The following is a 6,000-nucleotide window of genomic DNA, read 5'->3' as shown; positions in this document are numbered from 1 at the left end:
TGTAATTTCCTGCTGCACTGGTCCTGAGCAGGCATGAACTGAGCAGGGTAGGACAGCTCTGGGCACTCCTGCTCCTGGTTGTGCGCTCCCAGGGAACATCAGCCTGGTTGGCTAGGGGTCATGCAGGGAACCAGCTCGCAGAACTGAGCCAGGTTAAAATACATGTGTATATATGGCAGAAGAAAGGGTTATTTTAAGCCTGAGTTAGTTCCTGGATCTGGATCTGACACCCCTGGCAGTCTGCACAGCTGCACCCAAGTGCTGGGTGGTACTAGGGCAGGAATGAGGGGATGTGGGATGGGATACCCTGACCTGGCATTGGTGCCAGTACAGGCAGGATACACACCAGAACACAGGGTCGCCTCCCAGAGGCATTCACACCAAGCTTCAGCTTGCCCAAGCCAGCTGGAGCACTAGAAGGGGCAGAGCTGCTCTGCGACCCCATACCTAGCTGCATTGTCCTGCCACCCCAAATCATGACAATGTGGACATGAGTCAGTTTTGTGAAGAAAAAAAAAACAACGCCTCTTTTCTCCTTTTCCCTTTGCTGTATCGCTTCCTAACTGGGTAGCTTGCTGAGTTGTCCGCTCCACAGCCTCCCCGTGGCCAGTGCCAGCACAAGGAGGGAGTGAGACTGTTCTTGGGGCAGATGGACATGCTCTGCAAATGGGAGTATTTCTGCAGCCTTTTTCCCTAGGGCTATATCCAGTAGCAACACTCCCCACACTGCTCCCATTGGTTTCTTGCTCTTCAGGACACATTTACCTGTCTTTCACGGGAGCTTAAACCCATCTTGGCAGCCAGGGAGTGGCCAGTGCTCCAGCCTCAGAAACACAGGGTAGGCAGAAGCCTCCTGCCTGGAGCACCAGGCAGCTGACAAAGAAATCCATGATACATTTGAGGGCACTGCATCTCACGTCAGCTGCTTGGCGTGATCTGTGCCCCTGCCCTGCTGTGCCCGGCTCATCAGCAGGTTGCGGGACTATGCATACCCCTTGACCAGGGCTGTTCTGCCAGGGCGAATGCTCCTGCGAATATCTACCCTGTCTTTCTCTGTGGTATGACTACCTCCTCTCCAGGGAGGGGGGGTTACCGGTGTGGAGCTGGGTGCACCTTTGGGAAAGCCAAGAGCTAATGCTGCGAACCTCACAGGCCCCTCCAGCAGGGGCTGAGGCTCAGCATTTCTTAGCACATGCATGAGCCATCCACAGCTGCTCTCCTCCCCTCTGCTCAGGACTACAGCTGCCCTCTCCCCAGTCCTTGCAGGGGTGATAATGCTCACTTGCTATGGCTCCTGCATATTTCTTCTCAAAACACCAACCTCAATTTGGCAGGAACAGCCTGCACTGCTTGTTCCTGGTTATAACTCTCAGCTGGTTGTATTAAATGGAACGGTTGGATCAGCCTGTGCTGGTCTGAAGACTGCCATCTCTTCATCACTATTTACTGCTCTGCCAGGCTCATGTGTCAGCTGCAAATATTAGCAGCAAGATTTTAGATTTACTTCCAGACCACTGATGAAAATGTGGCATAGCAATGAACAGCACTTTTGCTGGTTTCCACATCCTCTGAGGAGGTGTCAAGTGTGAGCATTTCAGGGTGCAGGGGTGGACTCACAGGTTGAGGGGGCCACACCTGCTGGTGGGTGTGACACCCCCCACCGCGACCACCCTGCCGGGTCCCATGGGTGCTCCCACTGTGGGGTGACCCCGCTGCCTGTGCAAAACTGCTGTATGGCCATAAATCACTGCCCAGCATGTGGAGGAGACCTGACATCTGTTTGTGGTGGCTGTCCTCTGCTGTGGCAGTTCAGCATCTGCTTCAGCAGCAATGCAACCAGTCTGGCAGTGCAGGCAGAGGGTGGAGCAGGGACAAGAAACACTGCCCTCAAATTAGCCCACCTGGGTGGTGAATCAGACCCTTACCTAATCCCCACTATTCAACTACTTATTGGTTGAATAAATATGCCATAATAACAGCTCATAACCTGTAATGTGGCACCCATTATGTGCAGGTACCCTGATTCCAGAGCAGATAATGGCAGAAAGCATCTTGCCTGCTCTGTACCTGGCGAGGAAACTCTGCAGGTAAGAAAACCTCCAGACAGCAAGGTGAGACTCTTACAGGCTTTACAGAGTTGAGCCTTGTCCCAGAAGGAGTCACACTGGTCCTCACCGTGCCACCAGCACACACGTCAGCGTCATCACTGTGTGAAAGTAGGGAAAACCAAGTCCTTGCTTTTTTTTTTTTTCATGTCCATTATATTTGACATGAGACAGCAAGAAAGACTGTATGACTCAGTTCCTTGCAATGCAGCTTCTCTGTGGCTTCCTGTGTCTGAGGACTGCCACTGGCTGAGGGTTGTTACATCAGTTTTGTCTTTCTAGCTAAATTCCTCTTCTCTGGGAAATGCAGGGTCCTCCGGGCTTGACTTCCCCTGGGCAAATTGCCTGTCCTGCTGGAGGATGGGGTGAGCTTGCATGAACCCCCAGATCTCACAAACACAGGCAGCAGGACACAAAAGCCTGAATCCATAGAGGATGTACCGGGGAAGAGGGGTCACAATTGGGAAGTGAAATGCAGCCCAAGCAAAGCCATCCTGAGCAAGAGCTTGTCTGCAGCTTTGCAAGGGGCTGTGGGTCCTGCTTATCTGGTGATCTGGTGCTGCTGCAGGAAGCCATGGGCTTTCTGGTGCTGATGGGATGCATGCTGCTCACTGGGGCTTGCTTGCATTTTCTCAGCATTGGCATACAGAGCAGGTTTGCTATGTGGGTCTGGTGTGAAGCATGGCAGGCATTTTCATGCACTGATAATCTGTAACAATAGGGTGAAAATCTCTCCTGCATTGTTGTCAAGTTTCAAATCTCTGATGGGTTGGAACAGAGACAAAGCTCTTCTGGTTTGCTCCTTTTCCATCTCTAATCATTTGGGCTGAGTGGGCAGATCTCTCCAGAGCTAGGTAGGCAGGGGGCTGTGAGATGTTTTCTAGTTTCATGCTCTTTACACTGTCATGTGTCCTCCAGGACCTCTTGTTTCCGTTTTATTGGATGAAAGGCAGCCTGTGGCCCATTGCTCCCCTTCAGAACCATTCCCTGAGGTCCAGGTGTTTACCTGAGCAAGGGGAGCTGAAGGGAGAAGCTCCAGCATACCCAGCCCTTATCTTCCCACAGCTCCTGAGGTGCTGCCTACCCAGAGATCAGAGGAGTTGCAGTCTGTATCAGACATCCCTGAGAGTCCAGGAGCTTTCAAAGTGGGAAGCAAACCATGCTCTTTATGGGTACTTTGATGAGTAATGATTAGAGGATGGTGGGGAAGGGTTGAGTTTGCAGGATCTTTCTGGGGACAGGAGTGCCATGCAGGGCTGGAACCAGCAGCTCCTGCTCCATCTGCACCTCCATGTGTCTCCATGGCTACCCATGCTGCCCATGCCTCCCTGCTTTGTGGGTCTCCGCAGGTCACCAATGCACTTTCAGGCAGCCACTGGTGGGAATGGGCCATCTCCACCACCTAGAACCGGGGATACATTGTCCAGGGTGTTGTAGGCTCAGGGGCATCTCCCTGCTGTTCTCGTCCCTACAACCCCATCATTGCTGGTGCTGTATTCATCTGCTTCCAGTGCAGAACAGGCTGCACCAACGGAGCAAATGTCCCTACCCTGACTCTACAGCAACGTCTCCCCTCTAGACCCCACTGCAATGACCCTATCCCATCAGCAATGTCCCCCCACTACAGCAGTGTCCTTGCCAGCTCCCCAGCCCCTCTGCCATCAGCCCCAATGACCTTGCTGATGCATTTCTCCCTGGCCTGGCAGTTCCTCTCTGCCACCCTGGGGAGGAGGCAGGGAAGGATATAACTCCCCTGGTATTTTCCAAGCCTGTCTCCCCAGTAGCTGCACCTCCCGCGGCATCTGGAGGCAGTGTGGCGAGCTGCCAGCTGGGCTGAGATGCCTGGGCACTCATCTCCACTGTGAGGGCCATGCCGTGGAGCCCATGCCAGCAGCACCAGGTCACGCTGCAAGACTAATTTATATTCCTTAGTGTGCAGTGGGTGCCTGTCTCTGCTCTTGGTAGTTCTGGCTCTCCACTAGCAGGTGGCCTGCTGGGGTTTGCTGGCAGCCGTAAGGGGAGGATATTTTTAGCTTTCCACTCCCTCTTGCTGTGGGCGGTATGTGGCGTTTATTTGTCATAAAAGTTTTTCTAATTAGGGTGGCAGGCTGTTTACACGGCAGGAATGATGGCACGGAGCTGAAATGCACTAAAGGTACCATCACTAACCTCCAAGCTCCTGGGTGCTGGGGAAGCAGACCTGCACGCTCTCCCCACTCCTGTGCCCAAAAGTCCAGCTGACTCTCCTCATGTCACAGGGGAGCTGCATGGCTTGGTTAGAAATGCAAGAGACCCAAGCCAAATGGTCATCTGTTGTTGGTAGAAACACAGGTGGACTTCCAGGGTCACAAATCCATCCCTGTTTAGCACAGGCACCACCATCAAGGCTATGCTCAGGCTCTGTGTGAAAGCATTTTGGTGATCTGCTTCCCCACACACCCTGGAGATGCCATCTCTAATCAGGCAAGAGCTGCCTCCTCTTTCTAGCCTGCATGTGTTCATGCCCTGTTTGAACCCACTTTTTCTCATGCCAACCCTTTGGCTCAGCTCCTGGTATTCCCAGGCCTGCATCCAAACTCCCTGCCTGCCTGTCCTGCTCCTCTGTGCCTGCCTGTGCACCTCCTGCACACGTGTCTGGGGAGAAAACACCTTGTAGCTGTGAAATGGTGCCCTGCAGGAAAATGCTATCTAACCTGTTGGAGTAGCTTTCTGCAGGGAGCCCCGTGCCCTTCCTAAATCTCTGCAGGCTGCCGGAGCCTCCCTGGCACATGAAGGCCTCGCTGCAAGGATCACACATTCCCTGGCATAGGGGACAGCCCTGCTGGAGGCAGCTCTGGGGCATGGGGCCAGGCGTAGCATCACGCTTGCTGGGAATCCGAGCAGGAAGCACTGTGCCTGCACATGGAGTGCATGCAGGCTGCCGGCTGCACCAGCTTTGTCCTGGTGCAGGGCCAGGCTACCGGGCTGCAGGCAAGCCCTGCACTCTGCAGCACAGTGTGGAGGGTGAGTCCAGCCTCTCTGACAGCCTTGGCACCTTCTTGCACAGGAGTCACACCTCTCGCTCCACTGACTGGATCAACACATGCTGCTCCCCCTCCATCCCCTCTCTCCAAACCTGATTGCAGGGGTTGAGTCCTTATGAGTGCACTGAGGTGAGGTATGTCAGAGCCAGACTTTCAGAAGCTGGCACCAGCCCAGGTTTGCTGCTGCAGCTCCTTGTGCTGGCATTAGAAACCCAGATCAGAGGCAGGGGGAGCATTAACTGGCGTTTGCAAGAGTACCAGCAGCGGGAACGGTGTGGGAACTGAGCACTGGGGAGAAAACAGAAGATGGGAAAGCAGATGCCAAAATGAACCTTGGAGATATCTACAGGAGCTGAACAGGAGGATGGTCTAGTTGTTTGCCTGCCCTGGACCTGCTGTTGCTCCCCCCATCTATGTGCAAGCATGCGCATGTGTCTGTGTGTAAGCTCACAGGTATCTTCCCTGCAATGACACAGCTCTGGGGAATGTCCAGGCATGGGTACCCTTCTTAAAAAGGATCTGTTGCAGCAGCCTGTCCAGTGCCTGCATGGCAGAGAGCCATCACAAAGTGACTGACTCACTGCAGGTCCAGACACTGTAGGAGGGTTGGTTTCAGGTCCTGGCTCCACCAGGCTTCAAGTATGACCAGTGACAGCTTCTGGCTGTGCCTATACCAGCAGCTGTAGCAGGAACCCAGGTTCAAAGGTGGTACCTCAAAGTCACACTCTTTGTATGGGGCTCCACCTAAAAGCCTTCATGTTGCCTAGGAAGAATTGAGGGCAAAATCCCTGCCATACGGTAGTGCATTTGGCCTCTGCATGTCCAAACGGTATCCCCACATGGGTGGGAATTTATGCCTTCATATGGATCCA

Source organism: Phalacrocorax aristotelis, chromosome 8 (assembly GCF_949628215.1).
Source record: "Phalacrocorax aristotelis chromosome 8, bGulAri2.1, whole genome shotgun sequence".
Classification (NCBI taxonomy): domain Eukaryota; kingdom Metazoa; phylum Chordata; class Aves; order Suliformes; family Phalacrocoracidae; genus Phalacrocorax; species Phalacrocorax aristotelis.
This window is presented reverse-complemented; position numbering follows the sequence as displayed.